Source organism: Urocitellus parryii, chromosome 3 (assembly GCF_045843805.1).
Source record: "Urocitellus parryii isolate mUroPar1 chromosome 3, mUroPar1.hap1, whole genome shotgun sequence".
NCBI classification, from domain to species: Eukaryota; Metazoa; Chordata; class Mammalia; order Rodentia; family Sciuridae; genus Urocitellus; species Urocitellus parryii.
The window spans coordinates 110,376,291-110,396,637 of record NC_135533.1 but is presented as its reverse complement, the minus strand read 5'-3'; positions in this window follow the sequence as shown (position 1 = coordinate 110,396,637).

Genomic DNA, 20,347 nt, shown 5'->3' with positions numbered 1-20,347 from the left:
AAAATTACTCGAAAATATTTAGCTGTATTTGAAATGAAAATCACAGAAATGTCAGAATCAGAAAGAAGGCACATAAAACATAATACTAGTTACCATCCAAATAGGACCATAATATTTTTAGTTAATTAGATATAAAAATGAATCTATTTATAAGGGCTTAAAGTAAATGTGGTATTAAGACCTATTTACCGCTCATTTAAGACGAACATGTACAAGGAGGACGAGAGATGTAGCTCAGGGGTACAGCATTTTGACAATGATCAAAACTGAACTATATATGACAGTGAGGAATAAAAATGATCCCTCAGAATAAATGTACATAAATGTGAATTTATAACTCAAATAGACATGAAACAAAGAGAAATTATAATCTTTGTTTCTTAGGAATCAAAGAAGAGACACTTAGATAACTATTTTTCAGTCATTATATAAAATGCTGGTGAGGTCTGAGTGAAACTGGATATTTGTTCCTTGCTTGTAACTTTCTGAACTTTCTGAGGACAATATGGAAAAAACTTGAGGATCTACAAAAATGTTCATACTCTCAAACCTACTGAGTCTACTCTTAAAGCAATGCATCATTTAGTAGCCGTTGTCAATGTGCTACATCCAAAGGTACAGAACAAATATAGAAAGAAACCAAACTGTGACATCTGCTATTGTACCCTCTTAGGAAGGCACATTAACCCTGCCCCTCTAGGAAACTGGCCTGTTTATTATCAGTCCAATAAGACTTTGGAGAGGTGCTTTGGCAATAGATAAATGAGAGAAGCTGGTAATGCCCTCCTACGGCTGCCATCTCCCAGATTTTTCTCCTTCCTGAATGTTTAGAAACTGGTCCTCATGTTATGCAAAAACTACACATGAGATAAGTTGTAGTATTTGCAAGATTCAGGGACTCTGACTGCTATGGTCTGAAGATCTGTGTCCCCCCAAATTCGTATACTGAAATCCTAACCAAGATCAAGCTAGCACCTTGACCTTGTACTCCCCAGCCTCTAGAACTGTAAGCAATAAATTTCAGAATTTTCTGTTGTTTATTAGCCACCCAGTTTATGGTATTTTGTTATAGCTACTCCCATGGATTATGACAATGACTCCAGGTATCAACTCACAAGGCCTGCTGTTCAGTTTCCTTTGACAGTTGCTCTTCAGGCTGGATGTCTAATCATTCTCAACAATGGGCAGAAGAGGATGCATTTGCAAAAAATCTTGAAAATCTCTTAGGCTAACAACAAACTAGGCACTGTCTTCACTGATGTGCATAACGTTTTGAGCTGTATCAGATGTCTTTTAGTAAAAGTAATAAATCTATGTTTACCTGAAGGACTTCAAATTAATTTTTAGTGATATATTCTCATAAAGTGGAAGAAGAAATGTGTGGTCTGGAAGTAAGAGAATAAGACAATAATAAATCCAAGATGAAAATGCTTCATATCCAGGAATGAGATGATAAAGGAAATTTTCAAAGGTGCTCAAGGACTATGCATGTATTTAGACTCTGAGGAGTACATATGTGTAAACACCCAGTGATCCATTCTCTATAACATCAAGGAATACAACCTTCCCACTCAATGTATAGGGAATGATTTAATATGTAAAGGAACTATAACATTCTGCAATATAATATAATCTGCCAATGAAAAGGTCATTATGTAGAATATAGAAAACAAGGAAATGTAAAATTTCTGTGTCCAGTTAAAATAGAACCATAGTGCTTTGGATGTTATGATTACAAAAACATTGTAAGTATAAAAGTCATCTTCCTAGAAGATAACATTTTGACATGAAAGTATTAATTTTGTTAAGGTAAAGGGGAAAAATAGAATGCAATTGTTAGATATTTGTTAAAAAGTAAGTGGTTTGTTAGTTTTCAATATATGATTTAAATGTCCTTTAGCCTGAGTGATAATATGAATTGTGCAACAAAAATAAATTTTTGTTTACTTTTTTTTTCTTTTCTCAACAGTATTTTCAACCTGTATTTCAAACTTGTAGAGTATATTGGCATAGACTTAGTGGTATCACTCTCAGTCCAAGGCTAAAGGCCTGAGGACCTAGAAGGACACTGGTATGAATTCCAGAATCCAGAGATCCTTTGCATTCTGCTGTCCAAGAGCAAGAGAGGAATTCAGCTTATCTATATCTATTTTTTTTTATCTCCAAGCCTCTAGCAGATTGGATGGTGCCTACCACACTGAATCCTTTTAGTCCACTGAAACTCCAGTGCTCATTTCCTTTGGAAACACCCTCACAAACATGCCCCCAAATAATACTTTACCATTTTTCTAGGTATTCATTAATATTCAGTCAAATTGACACCTAAAATTAGCTTTCACACCTGGGGACTTTTTACTCTGTACCAGGGAGCTGGGGTGGGTCAGTCCCACCCCAACCAGGTAGATTGAGTAGGGGAGGTATGCTAAGGTAGTACAATTAGGTGCTGTTACCAGAAAAGCTTTGAATAATGGACCAATCCAAGCAATCTGAAGTTACTGGAGATGGTGTTAAGGCCTTGCATAAATCTCTACTATTGGAAAAGGGAAAGCTGGAGGTAAGAATAAGAAGACAATCTTGGAGTTGGTCAAGTTATATCTGATCTGTGCAAAATTGTTTTCAATTTTACAAAATCAATCACACAGTTGGATACCATTTTAACTCCTCTCTTTCCCAAATTAAAAAAAAAATAAAGTTTGTTTCAAATTTCCATTCTGGAAATATGTCTTAGATCTGGATTGAAATTAATTAGGTAATAATACAGTTTACCAAAACAGCAACATTCACAACAATAAAAATTTGCTGCTGATAACTAAATTTTGTGAAGTCAAAGGAATTTAAGAATGAGATCAGACATGTATTGGCTTAAAAATAAATAACACACTCTCCATGGATAACACTATATTGCTCTTATTTTAAGCCTGGGCACTGCCTATCTCTGCATGGTATATATGAGTTTTGTACACTCTCAAACCCCTTTGCTCCTTCAGGACTCCTTTCCTCCCTTCCTCCCTGCCTTCTTCCTTTCCTCCTTTCTTTGACAAATACTCATGAATCACCTATATATGACAAATACTCATGAATCACCTATATCACTGTGCTGGACCCTGGAATTCAATGATGAGCAATCTCCATAGCCCTTGCCCTCCCAGAGCTTATAGTTAATTGAGAAAGAGAAACATTAACCAGAATATACAGCATTTAGGGATCTATGAATAAGTGTCTTATGGAAACTTGATTGAGTGTATGTGCATTTGTTGGGGGTGGGGGGACAAAAAGTATTTTGGAGACCCCGCTGAGTTGAATTCACTGGAACTGTGATCTAAGAATTAACCAAGTAAAGAATGGAAGTAGAGGAGAGACCATGAAACCAGAAGATAAAATATGTTAAAAGTCTAAAGTGAAAGGGAGCTTTTCATGCTCCCAAATGGAAAAAGGCCACTGGTGGCTAGAACCCAGAAGCGTGTATGTGTGTGTGTGTGTGTGTGTGTGTGTGTGTGTGTGTGTATAGATAGATAGATAGATAGATAGATAGATATAGATAGATAGATATAGATAGATAAATATGTATATATGTTAAAATTGTCCTAGAAATCAAGTAGACCATGTTAAAAACTTGGAGTTTTATTCTATAGTTAGTGGGATAATGTAATCAGGTATAAAGGATATCTCTAGTGACAACATGGAAAATGAATTGAAGGAGCCCAAGAGTGAAAATATTTGGTTAGGTCTGATTCTGGAGAAAGGTATAGTTTCTCCAACCCAAATGGTGTCTAGAGAGAAAGAGATATAGGCCAAGTCCAGAGATACTCCAGTTTAAATACATGCGGTAGAGGGAGAGATACAAGGGTAAATACTAAGTTTCTGGCTTGTTTAAGGGGATATATGGGCTCATCCTTCAAAATTGGGACAACTGAAAAAACCCAGGATGGAACTGATAATTTGTTTTCATGTAGCTGAATTTCAGCTTCCTTTGACCTATTCAAATAGCAGTGCTAAGTATGCAATTGGAAAATCAAGATGACACTCAGAAGTATAGTGTAGGATGGGAAGTACATTCTTTTAAATGTCAATAACATTTAAAGCCATGGAATGGATAAGTTTATTAAGAAAGAGAATGGGAGGAAGGAGGACAGGAGAAAAGAGAAGTGGGACAGAAAGAGATGGGGAGAAGGAGGGAGAAAAAGGGACACAAGATAAGGAAGTCTCACCTTAATCTTGGAAACCCCCACATTTATTACCGAAGTGGAGGAGGATAAAGTGGTGAGTGAGACTGAGATGGAGCAGGCAGATAGGTAAGAGAAAGTATGATCAGGGAAGCCAAGGATAAACAATGATTCACAAGGGAGGAAATGGTTAGAAGGCCAAATGCTACCAGGGATCCATGCAGGACAAAGGCTAAATATTCCCCATTGGATTTGGAGATGTCAAAGTCACTGGTGACCTTAGAGCTGTTTGGAGAAAATTTGGGGGTGGAAGACAGCAGTGGGCTGATGAGTGACTCAGATCCTGTTTTCATAGGACTTCTGTCTTTTGAGTCTGTCTTTTTATGATTCTACGTCTACTCTTTGAACCCTCTCCTTGTTTAGAATCTCAAAGACTTGACTCAACCCCAGTCTACAAGGCCTTCCTCTCATCCTAATTAGTCCCTTTGGAATCCAGCTCTTATTTCTGGCTCATCTAGCATCTAAGACGACACATGAGTTACGCCTCAAGTGAAGATAATTGAAGACCCATCAAATAATGAAATAAGGTCTTCAGACTTGAATCAGACTTTACCACTAACTGCATAAAATTGGAAAGTTGCCTAAGCTCAGTTTCTTCATCAGTGAAGTGAGGACTGTGTCATTGTGAGGATTAATGTTCTGGGTACACCGTGGCTATTCAATAAATATTGGTTACCTTCCCCCACCTTTACTCTTCTTCCAGTAAACTGACGTCTTTTAACCATCTTTCTATGGAGCATTCTAAATTGAAAGAAATGTTTCTGAAGTTGTAATCAAGAAATGCAAAGGTTTCTCTGGAGGTATGCATTTATTCATTCAACATCTATTTCTCAAACACCTTTCATGTAACCAGCACTGAACTAGGATTTGGGCAGTCAATGATGAACCAGAAGGGCATGGCTTTTTGATGCTGGGGTCTTCCAATCTAGTACAGGTGGTAGATCATGTAAAAAAGGAGTCATAAGTAACATGATTATAAATTGCAATAGGCTTGGGTAAGGAGTAAGTTAGGGTTGCTCCAAGTGAAGTCAGTGAAGAAGGATTTTATGGGACTTTGATGGGTTCGTTACTATGTGAAAGGCAGACTGGAACCAAGGACAGTCATCCTTCCTGACATTCACTGATAGACTGGGAAATAATGAGATTGCCTGAGCAGTGATGTTGCTGCCTGAGGTATGATAGTGTATTAGTCCCTATACTGAGTCCACATCTCTAAGTAGACATGCACTTATGAACTGTTAGTGTTTTGCTTTCTCTTTCACCCTCTTCTAGGTAATCAATTCAATCACCAATCAAACACTTGCTGTTCCTAACTATATGGGCTGACAAATACTACGGTCTTGTTGGTTAGAATTACACAGAGATGAAAATAAAATTGGCTGCTAACAAAGTCTCTTCCGTGAGTGACGTACCTAAACTTGTGAGTCTGAACTTTGCACCTACTAATTATATTTCTCAGGGACCAGTTTGGCTCCTGGGTTCTTCATCAAGTTCTGGATAAGTTAGCTTCTCAGTAAGTGACAAGATGTTGCTGTGCAAACCTAAGCAATTATGACATGTTGCCTTTGCAAATTAGGTGGCCAGCTGAGTTTGCCCTCATGTGCATGGGATTAACATTAAACTTGGGAGGGCCCTAGGCAAACAGACAGACTAGTTCCCTATCTGATTTTGTGGTTTTCTCTCTCCAATGACATTCGCTTCCTCTTTCACATGATTCGGTGTCCCCCTCATCAGAATCTCTATCTTTTCCTTCCTCTGTACAGACCCTTACTTAGGAGAGTTGTTTGAAATAAAAGGAAATAGGATGGGAGGAATGCCTATCTGTCTCACCTCCTGTGCCAAGTTGATGGGTGTTTAGTAAGAGTTGTTATAGAAACTCAGAGCATTTTCCATTTATTTTAACTTGAGTTTGATTGTCACATAGGAAAGGGAATAGAAAAGTAGTTTTATAGTGACTTCTTTTTCAGGGTTCACAAAACATCAACTGAAATTAACCTTCCCCTCATTGTTTTTTGTTTTTGCTTATTTTTTTATTTTTTATTTGTTTTAATTAGATACACATGATAGTACAATGATCTTGACATATCATACTCTTTGTTATATTATCTCCTTTGCAGGAAGATTCTTTATCTTTTTAAAAAATTATATATGACAGCAGAATGCATTACAATTATTACACTTATTACATATATAGAGCACAATTTTTCATATCTCTAGTTGTATACATAGTATATTCATACCAATTTGTGTCTTCATACCTGTACTTTCCATAGTAATGATCATCACATTCTAACATCATTATTACCCCATGCTCCTTCCCTTCCCCTCCAACCCCTCTGCCCCATCTGGAGTTCATTAATTACTCCCATGCTCCCCATCCCTACCCCACTATGAATCAGCCTCCTTATATCAAAGAAAACACTCAGCATTTGGATTTTGGGGATTGGCCAACTTCACTTAGCATTATCTATTCTAACTCAATCCATTTACCTGCAAATGCAATGATTTTCTTTTCTTTTATTGCTTAGTAATATTCCATTATGTATATATGACACATTTTTTTTATCCATTCATCTATTGAAGGGCATCTATGTTGGCACCACAGTTTAGCTATTGTCAATTGTGCTGCTATAAACATTGATGTGGCTGTGTCCCTGTAGTATGCTGTTATTAAGTTCTTTGGGTACAGACAGAGGAGAGGGACAGCTGGGTCAAATAGTGGTTCCATTCCCAATTTTCCAAGAAATCTCCATACTGCTTTCCATATTGGCTGCACCAATTTGCAGTCCCACCAGCAGTATATGAGTGTACCTTTTTCCCGCATCTTCATCATCAATTATCACTGTTTGTATGCATAATAGCTGCCATTCTGACTGGAATGAGATGAAATCTTAGAGTGGTTTTGATTTGCATTTCTCTAATTGCTAGTGATGATGAACATTTTTCATGTATTTGTTGACTGATTGTACATCATCTTCTGAGAAGTGTCTCTTCAGGTCCTTGGCCCATTTATTGATTGGGTTATTTATTTTTTTGGTGTTCAGCTTTTTGAGTTCTCTATATACCCTAGTGATTAGTCCTTTATCTGTGTGAGGGGCAAAGGTTTGCTCCCAAGATGTAGGCTCTCTATTCACCTCACAGATTATTTCTTTTGCTGAGAAGAAGCTTTTTAGTTTGAGTCCATCCCATTTATTGATTCTTGATTTTAATTTTTGTGCCACAGGAGTCTTATTAAGGAAGTTGGGGCCTAATCCCACATGATGAAGATTAGAGCCTATTTTTCTTCTATTATACGCAGGGTCTCTGGTTACATTCCTAAGTCCTTGGTCCATTTTGAGTTGAGTTTTGTACATGGTGAGAGATAGGGGTTTAATTGCATTTTGTTGCATGTGGATTTCCAGTTTTCCCAGCACCATTTGTTGAAGGGGCTATCTTTTCTCCAATGCATGTTCTTGGCACCTTTGGCTAATATAAGATAATTGTCATTTTGTGGATTAGTTTCTGTGACCTCTATTCTGTACCATTGGTCTACCCGTCTGTTTTGGTGCCAATACCATGCTGTTTTTCTTACTATTGCTCTGTAGTGTAGTTTAAGGTCTGGTGTAGTGATGCCACCTGCTTCACTCATCCTGCTAAGGATTGCTTTAGCTATTCTGGGTCTCTTATTTTTCCAGATGAATTTCATGATTGCTTTTTCTGTTTCTATGAGGAATGTCATTGGGATTTTGATTGGAATTTCATTAAATTTGTATAGTGCTTTTGGAAATATGGTCATTTTGATAATATTAATTCTGCCTATCCAAGAGCAAGGTAGATCTTTCCATCTTCTAAGGTCTTCTTTGATTTCTTTGGGGTTCTGTAATTTTCATTATATATATATATATATATACATCTTTCACCTCTTTCATTAAGTTGATTTTTTTTGAGGCTATTGAGAATGGGGTAGTTTTCCTTGTTTCCCTTTCTGAGGAGTTGTCACTGATATATAGAAATGCCTTTGATTTCTGGGTGTTGCTACTTTGCTGAATTCATTTACTAATTCTAGGGGTTTTCTGGTGGAACTTTTAGAATCTTCCAGGTATAGAATCGTATCATCAGCAAATAGTGACAATTTGAGTTCTTTTTTTTTTTTTCCTATGTGTATCCCTTAATTTTCTTTCATCTGTCTGATTGTGTGGCCAGTGTTACAAGAACTATGTTACATAGAAGTGATGTGAGAGAGCATTCCTGTCTTGTTCCAGTTTTTAGAGAGAATGCCTTCAGTTTTTATCCATTTAGAATGATACTGGTCTGGGGCTTAGCATAGATATAGCCTTTATGATATTGAGATATATTCCTGTTATCCCTAGTTTTTCCAGTGTTTTGAACATAAAGGAGTGCTGTATTTTGTCAAATGCTTTTTCTTCATCAGTTGAGATGATCCTATGATTCTTATCTTTAAGTCTATTGATGTGATGAATTGCATTTATTGATTTCTGTATATTGAACCAAACTTGAATCCATGGGATGAATCCCACTTGATCATGGTGCACCATCTTTTTGATATGTTTCTGTATTCGATTTGCCAGGATTTTACTGAGAATTTTTGCATCTATGTTCATTAGAGATATTGGTCTGAAGTTTTCTTTTTTTTGATGTGTCTTTTCCTGGTTTTGGAATCAGAGTAATGTTGGCCTCATAGAATGAGTTTGGAAGTGCTGCCCTTTTTTCCTATTTCCTGAAATAAATTGGAGAGTATTGGTATTAGTTCTTCTTTAAAGGTCTTGTAGAACTCACCTGTGTATCCATCCAGTCCTGGGATTTTCTTGGTTGTTAGACTTTTGATGGCATCTGCTATTTCATCACTTGAAATTGATCTATTTAAATTGTGAATATCATCCTGATTCAATTTGGGCAAATTATATGACTCTAGAAATTTGTCAATTCCTTCAATATTTTCTATTTTATTGAAGTACAGGTTTTCAAAATAATTTCTAATTGTCTTCTGTATTTCTGTAGTGTCTGTTGTGATATTTCCTTTTTCATCACATATGTTAATTATTTGAGTTTTCTCTCTCCTTCTCTTAGTAAGCATGGCTAAGGGTCTGCCAATTTTATTTATTTTTTCAAAGAACCAACTTTTTGTTCTGTCAGTTTTTTCAATTGTTTCTTTTGTTTCATTGATTTCAGCTCTGATTTTAATTATTTCCTGTCTTCTGCTGCTTTTGGTGTTGGTTTGTTCTTTTTCTAGGGATTTGAGGTGTAGTGTTAAGTCTTTTATTTGTTGACTTTTTTCTTCTTTTAAGGAATGAGCTCCATGCAATGAACTTTCCTCTTAAAACTGCTTTCATAGTGTTCTAGAGATTTTTATATGTTGTATCGGTGTTCTCATTCACCTCTAGAAACCTTTTAATCTCCTCCTTGATGTCTTCTGTAACCCATTATTCATTCAGTAGCATATTTCTTAGTCTCCAGGTGTTGGAGTGGATTTTATTTCTTATTTTATAATTGATTTCTAGTTCTCTTTCTTATCTTTATATATTGTGTCTTCATCTTCAATAATACTACCCTTGTTTCAGATCACTCTTGCCTACTGGAAAGACAGAAGAACAAAGGATTGATTCCACTTTGAGATGATCTTATTATCAAAATGCTCTACTTTGAGATGATGTTGTTCTTACTATCAAAATGCTCTTCTTAATCATGTAGTAGAATTATAGTGTGTCTCTTCCTCAGAACAAAGCACTAGCCCCCAAAGAGGGCTCTAGAGAGCAAAAGAACAAATTTCATCTATCTGGCAGAAACTATCCAAGACCGAATATGGACTTAATGAATGCTGAATTATTTTATTTGAGGTGTTGGGGATCAAATCTAGGACCACACCTAGGCTAGGCAAGTGCTTTACCACTGATCTATATCTCAAGCCATACAGCACTCCTTTTATAGCATTACAAGAAACTTATCTAATGCAAGAATTGTCTGAGGTCTGAGGGGTTGGTAGAGCTCCAGGAAGCCTCCCTCAAGGGCAACTAAATTTAGTAACAAATGATGGACAGGAAATCCATGGGTGTCCATGGAAAACCATTAACAAGCCCAGAGCAGTGGTTGAACCTGAGACTGATTCATTGTGTGACTTTGAGGAACTTATATAATCAGTTAGGGAACTGCCTCATTTGAAAAATGAGATTGTATGTTATTGCTAACCATTAATGTGGACTTTTTCAGTTTGAAAATGTTGCTTTAGTGGTGGTATAAGGTATTTCTAGGGCCATTCTAAATCTACAGTGAATCTATGGATGTGCTAAAAATATATTCAGATGTTTTTATATAAGTAATCTGTAGCTGATCCAATGAGAAATAATTCCATTTCATGGATAGAATGAGGTGGATTAGAAGTAGGGTGTACAAAATGACCAAGACATGAAAATGTCCTCCAAATGGTCCTCATTGTGGTCTCTATTTTTCATAATCAGAATGATAATATTTCATACATAATCATAGCATAAATTATATACAGTGTTGATAACTATGAAAATAAGGCCACTTTATATACAAGAAAAATATGAAAAATTGTGCTCTATGTATGTAATATGAACTGTAATGCATTCTGCTGTCATTTGTTTAAAAAAATCAATAAAATAAAAAAGAAATGCATTCTTAAAAACAGGGTAGCATTTGAATGGTAAAATTAAAAAGTGACTTTTTCCTACTTCTCTGTATTTTTGTTTTTATTTGATGAATATTTAAATATTCTATTCTAGTTTATAATTAATAGCATAAAATATATTTTTTTAAATACTTTACACTTCAACCCCAGGTGAATTATTCTTTATATCTATCAATCATAGTAGAAAAATTATTATGGCATCATAGCCATTTATTTAAATTCTCAGAAAAATTTTAATTTTATCCCTAAAACTTGCATTAGATATTGGATTTACATGCCTAAACTTACTTTTAATGGAAAAATGTAAGGCACATCAGCCTTTTGAAAAAGAAATATATATATATTTAATAAATATATAAATGTATTTTATATATATATATATATATATATATATATATATATATATATTAGTTTCTTTCTTAGGATGAAAAATTGGATAGAAGAATTAGTTCTTTCTAGTAATGAAAGGATCATTAAGCCCTCATCTTGGTTTGAAATTTCTCATTTTTTATTATTTACATTGGTTCCTATTCAACTTCTCTCACTCAAATAAAGTCAGGTCTTGTTATTCTATTTTTAACTCTTATCCCTTTTCCTGCCCCTACCCTCTACCAAAATTGGAAGATCAGATTTCATTTCAAGTGTTCTCTTTCTTGCTGGAAGCCCCACTGAGATCTTCTTGCTCCCTGGTTTTCTGGTGGGAAAATGCTTTTCTCTCTCTTTGAGGAAAAATACATTGAAAACAATCTCTACCTTCCCACTGGGAAATCAGAGAGATGCCTTTTTGGAAGGAGAGGCCCATTGTTCTCTTGCAGTGATGGCAGCCCAGCTGGACTCCATTTGATGCTTCCCGGTGGCAGCTCCCTTGATGCAAGCTGGCAGCAGGAAGCCTGTCATCAGCTTCCATCAGCAGGCCTTGCAGCACACACTCCTTGCAGTTCCAGCTGTTCACAAACTAGTGTCATTTATACTTCTGCCATGAGTGGTTCCCATTGGCTCCTAGTAGCAGGAATCTCCAAAAGTGTCTCTTATCTCAAATGCTCTTATGAGAAACATCCAGCAGCTTCTATTATTTGGAACTGGATTCTGTGGGTTTTTCCAGGCACTCCAACCTCTCATATTGCTTGTTACATCCTTGATGTCAGAGAGCTTGTGCTAACCCAAAGGGCAACTCTCAGCTCAATTTTGGAAGATCCTTGTGGTGGGAAACTTGATACCATGTTCTTTCAGAGACTATCATTTGTTCATTTGTTTGCCCATTCCTTCATTCATGCAACAATTGTTCATTGACTATCAGATCTGGGTTGAACATGCTGCCAGGTGGAGGAATTTCCAAAGGAATTAAACCTTGGCTGAACCTCTAAGGAACAGACTAGTATAGAAGATTCAAATTAAACCAAGCAAAACAATAACATTGATTAGGTAATAGCAGAAATGTGCTTAGACAAACCTTAGAGAAAACAAAGGTTAATTCTGTCTCCAAGATCATCTCAGTCTTTAAGGAACAAGTGAGTGCTCAATCCTTCTTTTGAAATGGAGTTGGAGGGAGAGCAAGATTCACATGCCCTTAGACAAAGAGGTGTGGAACAGCCTGCAAGATTGTCAGTATTGTCAGAATAAGAGTTTCTAGGAACAGGAATTTGCAGGGAATTCAGGTAGAAGACAAGTGCCGTGCTGTGCTGGGTGTTATAGATATTTTGTTAAAGATTTTGTACATATTCTCTAGGTAATGCCACTATGAGTAATAAAGAGAAGATATTTATTCTAACTCTTAAAAATGACTCTTAAACATAGTTCCCTAGCAGTGTGGAAGGTGGGAAGGCAGAAGGAAATGCCTGAAGTGAGTCTATAATGGTTGGAAGTACTGAAGTTGTTTCACAGCCTTGATGTCCTGGAGGAAATGCCCTGAGTAGGACTATGTTCACTCAGAGGAGTGGGACTAAACACTGGCAAGACCTACAGCACCTAGGAAAATTGGAAGTGAGATAATACACAGGAAGCATCAGTGGAGGTTGCCAGGGGCATCTAAAGGTTTTGATATTCAGGTGACTTGGGTTTGTTCCTGAGCTTATCTAAAATGCCCCCCTTGATGCTTTCCTGAATTGCTTTGGTAGGAATGAGATCCCATGTGAAATAATGAACCATAAGCATTTGGTTTTAAACTCTATCTTCAGGTTGTTAAACACTTGGGGGATAGTTATATTTTGCTCTGAGGCTTAAGCATAATATGAATGAAGTGTTTGTCACAAATCTTAATTCCCTCACGAGATCTTATTTTCTACTGACAAAATAAAACTCAGAGGGATTCAGTCATTTTTTCAACATCACAGAGCAGCACATTTATTGCTTGTCTAAGTGGAGAATCGTAGTATCTTGGCTGAATTTCTAGTTCTCCACCCTTAAATGACAACTTGTTATTGCGTCTCTATTAGGAGTCAGTAGTTAGTTGTGATGATGAAATTGAAATCTGGTTCCTTAATGAACAAACACAACAAATTTCTGTAATAATATTTATATAATAATGTGGTTTTCAACAACCAATCATCATTAGGTGAGACAGTTTTCTGTTTTTTTTTTCTCGTCCTACTCTTTATTTTTCAAAGCCATAAAAAATAGAAGCATGTAAATACCAAAACCCAGACAAACACATTTACATACACACATCAGGAAACACAACATGAGGTTTTCATAAACATTACTCAACCATGTGACATGTATTCTAAGTTAAGTACTCCACAAACATCATCACATCTGGTCTTCAAAAATGACATGTCTTTTATGCGGTATGTGGACAATTTTGCAATTATATGTTGTTTGTGGATTATTAACTGGTGAAAGTACTTGGGAACATATTTTTATTGTTATAAAAGATGGCATTAAGCATCCACATGTGCAATGTGTTGTTCCAGACACTTGAGAACTGTGAAACTAACGTAGGCATCACCGGTGAGCAGCTTTAGCAAAATTAGAAAATTAGTGGTGTCACAATAATAATCTAGTAGAAATATATTGAAATATGCTTCCTATTTTTCCCCTGTCAGAACTCATATGCCTCACTGGGTATTCACTATGCAACTACCAACTCTACAGAGGCTAGAGAATGATTTCAGTCTCCCTGTTTCATTGTAAAACTAAAACACAGAGACTGGTGTGCAGTCGGATGTTGGTGGCTATGCTGCAGAAGAGGTGGAGGTTCTAGGAGAAGCAAAAAGTTCAAAGATTTTTTTTCCTGTTTACTCTTGTTGTTGTTGGTAGAATTTTCTGGCTTCTAGTATTTATTCAAGAAGAACCCTCACCCCTTTATTTCTGCTTCTTGCACATGATTGAGAAGAACTGCAAATGATTTTGGCCATTTGCAATCTAAAGAGTCTTCTTGAACACAAATAGTGACTAGTATAGAACATACAAGGTTTGCTTATAAAGATATGAGATCAATTCCACAAACATTTCTGTTTAGATTATGAAGAATTAGCTTCCTGAAACCGAGGTGCTTAGACTGGATCTGAGTGACTATTTATCAGGAGGGCTAAGATTGTGGACAAGATTGGAATGTCCACCTCCATGATTTTATGATGGTCAATTACGTTATTACACAGTTAAGCCTTGTAAATAGACAGAGACATGCACAGTCAACTGTACAAATATTAGATGTAGATTCCGGGAAAGATTTAGATGATGTACTCTTGCTAGTGTGAGTTTTTGATTTGGCACCAAGTCCAGAGTAAAATTGTATGAATTGTGTATTCAGAGATTAAGATAAAGGGACAAATTAATACCTGCTCCAACATTGTTTGGGAAAATTTCCAACTAATTAAGAAAATTAAACATGTGTAAGCTCTTTATTATATATGTAAATGAAAAAAGTATGTTTACTAGCACCCTGCTGGGTTTAGCTTTTGTAACACCTTATTCAAAGACACAAAGAAAATTGCTATTGAAGAGAGGAAAAGGAATATTTAACAAGTCTCTTATTTAAGTCAGGGTCTACTTATTTAAACTATTTGTTAAAATAAATAGCCAACATCTTGGCCTCCAAATCAATGCTTTTCCACCTACAGTTTCTCACCTTTTATAAGTCATGTCAATAAGTTATCAAAACCAACCAAAGTAGATTTTACAGTGGAAAGTTTGACTTGAAACAGTTTTAACATAGTGTGTAGTGTGATTTTTCCAGCCAGAACTTGTAAAACTACCAATAAATGAATACTTTGAAAAACAGTCTTATAAATGCTTCATCACCCCTGAGCAGACTCTTTTACTCTAACTACCTCACGCAGCACTGTCTTCTTCCTTCTCTGTGCTTTGTGAAGACTTTGACCCTCATTTTAAATCTTTTGTTTACCTGTTTGTCATCATACTGGGCGATGACCTCCTCAAGGTCAAATACTGCTCTTTTATTGGTAGTTCATTTGTTTGTTTTTGTCATTATTTGTTTAGGATTTAAAATAGCACACATCCAACACTAAAAAAAAAATCTGACAATGTGGAAAACATACAGAAAAGAGAGTTAAATGGAAATAGCCATTTTTGTCATTTTTGCACATACTCCTCAATGTGTAAAATAGATAGAACTAATTTTAGAAAAATAAAATTCAATTACATATGTTATTTTCAAATAACTTTCATGGAATTTAATTTTACTTGAACTTAAGAAAACAAAGTTAATAGAATTGAATTTAATTTTTCAAAATTCTAAATTATTTTTTTAAATTTAAACAAAGTTTATAAAAACATTCTGAAAAAACAAAATGATTCTTTGGTTAATGTTTTCTTCACCTATCACCCCCAATTTTATTTACATTAATTTAAAATTTTTGTTTAAATTTTTAAATTTTGAGATATTTGTAGATTTATGTCTACAAAGAAATGTGAGAAATAACAGAGAGATCCTGTCTACCCTTTTCCCAGTTTCCTGTTTCCTTAACGATAACATACTGCATATGTACATTACATGGTGTAAAATCAAAACAAGAAGATCAACGCAGATTCAACTCATAAACCTGATTCAGATTTCACCAGTCTTTTATGCATTTGTGTGTGTGTGTGTGTGTGTGTGTGTGTGTGTGTGTGTGTTTAGTTCTAGGCAGTTTTATCTCATGTGTAGATCGTGACTACCATGGTACAGAAAAATTCCATTGCAAAGATCTTTCAAACCCTGGCATCAAGAATCTGTTCTCCATCTTTGCCATTTTGTTATTTCAAGAATATGACAGAGAGAGATCCATACATTTTGTAACCTTTTGATATTGCCTTTTTCTAATCAACACAATCTTCTGAGATTTACCTAAGTTGTTGTCATCAGTAATTTCTTCCTTTTTATTGATGTAGTATTCCATGGAATAATTGTTTCACTGTTTGTTCAACAAATCAGCTACTGATGGGTATTTGAATACTTTCCAGCTTTGCATTATCACAAAGTTTGTATGCATATTCAAGTACAGACTTTTCAGTGAACATGATTTAATTTCCCTAGGATAAACCACTGAGAGGACAATTATTGGTTGAATGATAAGCATGTTAAGTTTTGCAAGAAACTCCTATATTCCAGAGTGGCTATACTGTTTTGCATTCTCTCCCACAATGTATGAATGACCAAATTTCTTTGAATCCTGGCAAATGCTTGGTATTATCATACATTATTTTTAAGTGCCTATGGAAATCTACTTTCTATTCCTTCTTATAATCACTTTTTAGTATTATTGCTGTCCATAGTTATATACTCAAGTGGCTTGAAGACGCAATACCATGAATATTGCATTTTTATTGGTGAAGGAATTTTCATAAATATTTATGTGGTTCCTCTATTCTTCCATGTTTGAGAATATTTGTGACCTTTCTTGACTTGTGTAAAAAAGCTGGGTGAGAAGGTGGGAATGTAGCTCAGGGGTAGAGCACTTACCTAGCATGTATAAGGCACTGAGTTCAATCCCCAGCACCACCAAAAAATAAAATACTAAATACATAATCCTGTCAGGGGTTGCTCCATTTTCTTCTGGCAGAGTTGATTATTGTAGCAAACTTGACCTTACCCCCACAATTCAATGTTGCTTTTCTTACCTGAATATTGACATTCTATATTTTTTGAAAGTAATTTCAAAAATTAATTAATCTCGCTGTGGATTTTCCTAAATGTGTTTATTCTGGGTCCATGTGCATTGTCAGATATTTCTTTATTTTGGAAGAACTTCTTGTTCCTTTGAATATTTTGTTTACTTTTTCCAGTTCTGTTCTTAAGAAACAAGCCATTTACCTCTGACAGGCTTTCTCCTCCAGAAGGCAATGGAAACATCAAGTTGATATAGCCGTGTTTCCCCCAATACCCCATGGTGTTGAAATAGGGCTTCATGGGGACACACTGTGGTCCCCATGGCCTGGTCACATTTGCAACTCTATGCTCTGCTCAAATACACTCGAACCTTTGTTTTGACAAGGCATGGTTGGTAAGTGGGCTTCACTGTTTGTTGCATGATGTTACATTACAAACAATTTCTTTGTTTCATAAAAATGATGTTTTTCTCTCTGTCCTTCAGGGTTTGGGGAGGAGAATAAAGCCAAATGTCATACATGTTCATCTTTAAAAGGAATTGTGCAGTCCTCGCCATCACCTTGCCCTTTCTTGCTTGTGGCAGTGTTGACATAGAACTATTGAATCCATATGGAAATTCTGAGCAAACAAGTAAGTGCACAAATAAGTCAAATTCTGTACTAAACAGAAGTCACAGAAAATAAAAGTGGCTGCAATCAGCTGAAAGAAATAACAGAGACTGGCTCTGACAAGTGTGATTGAGTAAGCCATTGAAGAACTCATTTGGTATTTTTGACCATTTTCTTAATTGCTCATATACAAATCAAGTAAATGATTCATTAACCATCCATTCTCATTGTGGAAATTACTGAAATAAAAAGATCATTATGGCCCAGTAATTTTGGTTGTAAGAATATAGCTTTCTTCATTAAGCTTCTAGGGTCTGCTAGACTTAAGTGTTATTGAAATTTTGTGGGGGAAGAATAAATAAACGAACTTCCAGGTGCCAAGAATCATCTGGCCACAATGGTATCCTTTTCTGTAGATTTGCTGATTGACCTTGTTCTGAGTGTTCAACACTGAACTAGGCACATGAAGTATATCAGGACTCTGATTTTCTGAAAATCCTGTATAGTCATAGTAAGAAATTATAGTTTGGAATTCTGAAATTCTTATTTTAGTTGCCAATATTCAAGTGAATCTTTATTAGCCTTAACAAATGCCAACTAAATAAAAGAAATCAAATGAAACAGGGACTTTTTGTATAATGCTGTTAGCAAAGAGATATGACTAATAGAAGTGGGAATTATCTGTTAAATTTTTTAGAAAATTCCTGTGACTAGTAATTTAAATTCTACATATAGACCTGACAGAAATTCACACCCACATGCACCAAAAGACATATAAAAAAATATTTATGGCACCATCATTTGTAATATCTTCAAATACGAAACAACTGAAATTTTTATCATCAGTAGATTAAATAAAAAAAAATCATGGTACCCATAGGAGAAAATTCTACTTATAAATCAAAATGAATGAATTAGAGCTTTCTGGATCAATCTCACAAACAATCTGAGGAAAAGAGGACAGCCTTAGAAGAGTAAATGTTGCAATATTCCTTAGATATAAATTCATAGCCTGAAAAATCCTATATCCAGTGTTAAGAAATTAGCATGATGGTTACTTTTGGGTTGAGGAAGAGTATAATAGGAGCTTCTGGAGTATTGGCAATATTTTTGGACTTGAGTGCAGGTTACAGGAGTGTGTTCACTTTGTGATCATTCACTGGATGGGTTATTTTGATTTGTATTCCATGAAAACGTTACAGTTTAGTAGAAAGTGAAAAAATACAAAAACAAACCACTAGAACAGAGACTTTAAGATGGAAGATTGAACAAAGAAGAAATAGTTGTGGAAAAAATGAACCTGGAATCCATGTGTTTGTGTGTGTGTGTGTGTGTGTGTGTGTTCGCGCATGCCAAACTGAGAAGACTAAACATCCTAGCAATAGGAAATATAAGTGCAAATGAGTACTCTTTGAAACAGAGAGACAACCTAAGGAAATTTTAATAAGTTTCTAACAGATTAGAAAGAATTTTGAGTTTCCTAGAGTGGGCAGAGAGAGGGATGAGAGATTCAAAGGATGGGGAAATGAATCTATTTTAAAGGCATTTTCTTGTTATAAAATGAGAGATAGTGTCACCAGAATGATGAAACAGAGTTTCATGGAGGGAAAATAGCTGGCCAGTGGTTTTAAAACATAGCAGCATCATATGCATCTATCCCTGACAGCAAATAAAAGAAAAATTACAATTAACAAATGGCAAGGACAGTGGAAATTCAAAGTAATCGTGTGGAATTACTTTAAAACATTAAAAAAGATAAAAACAAAAGAAAGAGAGTGCACTATAAAATAGGCAACAAGTAATATACACATTTACTGGGCAGCAGCAAGTACATTAGCACACTAAGTGTGGTGGATGGCAATATTCCCCTTCTCTTATGTAATCCTCTCTCCTGAATGGGCTGTAATGGGATTCTAGGAGAACTCAGCAAACATGGTCATTGGAATGTCATTGGTGAAATTGGATTATACAAGTACAATGTTTTCTATCTTCAACTCTCTTCTCTTTCTCTCTTAGTCACTTGCTCTGTGAGAAACCAGCTGCCATATTGTGAGTAGCCTGTGCAGAGGGACATGTGTCAAGGAACTAACGTCTCACACAGTAGAAATAAATGGAGACAGACCAAACGAGGATTAAGCAAAAGCTATTTATTTATTTAGAGTTTGTTATATACAAGGAAGTCAGCCATGTCACTTGCATTTTGTCAAACTCAAAAAGCAGGCAGAGGAGTAAGAACATTTTAGAGTTGGAAAAAAAGAAGGCATCAGGTGTGCCCTGATTGAAGTCTTCTGGCATAGGAAAACAGTAGGTGGGTAAGTAGAAGTGAAGTACATTGTTAGGGTATTAATTTTCTCTTGTTGGTCCTCAGAAGTGGGGACAGAACTGAGAGAACTGTCAGTTATTAATTACGTTCTTGTTATTCTGGGATGATTGTTACAGTGGCTATTGTTTGGCTGCTTGGATTGTTACTAGAGAAATCTCTTATACTTCCCGCAAGTCTGAAATTCAGCAGGTTAGCTCCTAAGCTGGTTGTAAAGAATGTGTTGGTTTCCCAGGTACATTGTGGAAGTTCATGGTTAAGAATTCTATTTTTATATAAGGTCTGCCCATTGTCATTTGTATATTCATTCTCTTAGTTCTCACTTTGGGGTATTATCTGGTTTGTGAGACATTGACCAATTTAGGGAGAACTAGAGATACAGATTTTCACTGCTTGAAGATTATTCAGTCATCCATCATTAACTGCATTGCAAGATCTTCTTGACCTTTTGTTGTTGTACCTTCATAAGGATCATCTGATGAGAGAATGGCTGTAGAGAAACAT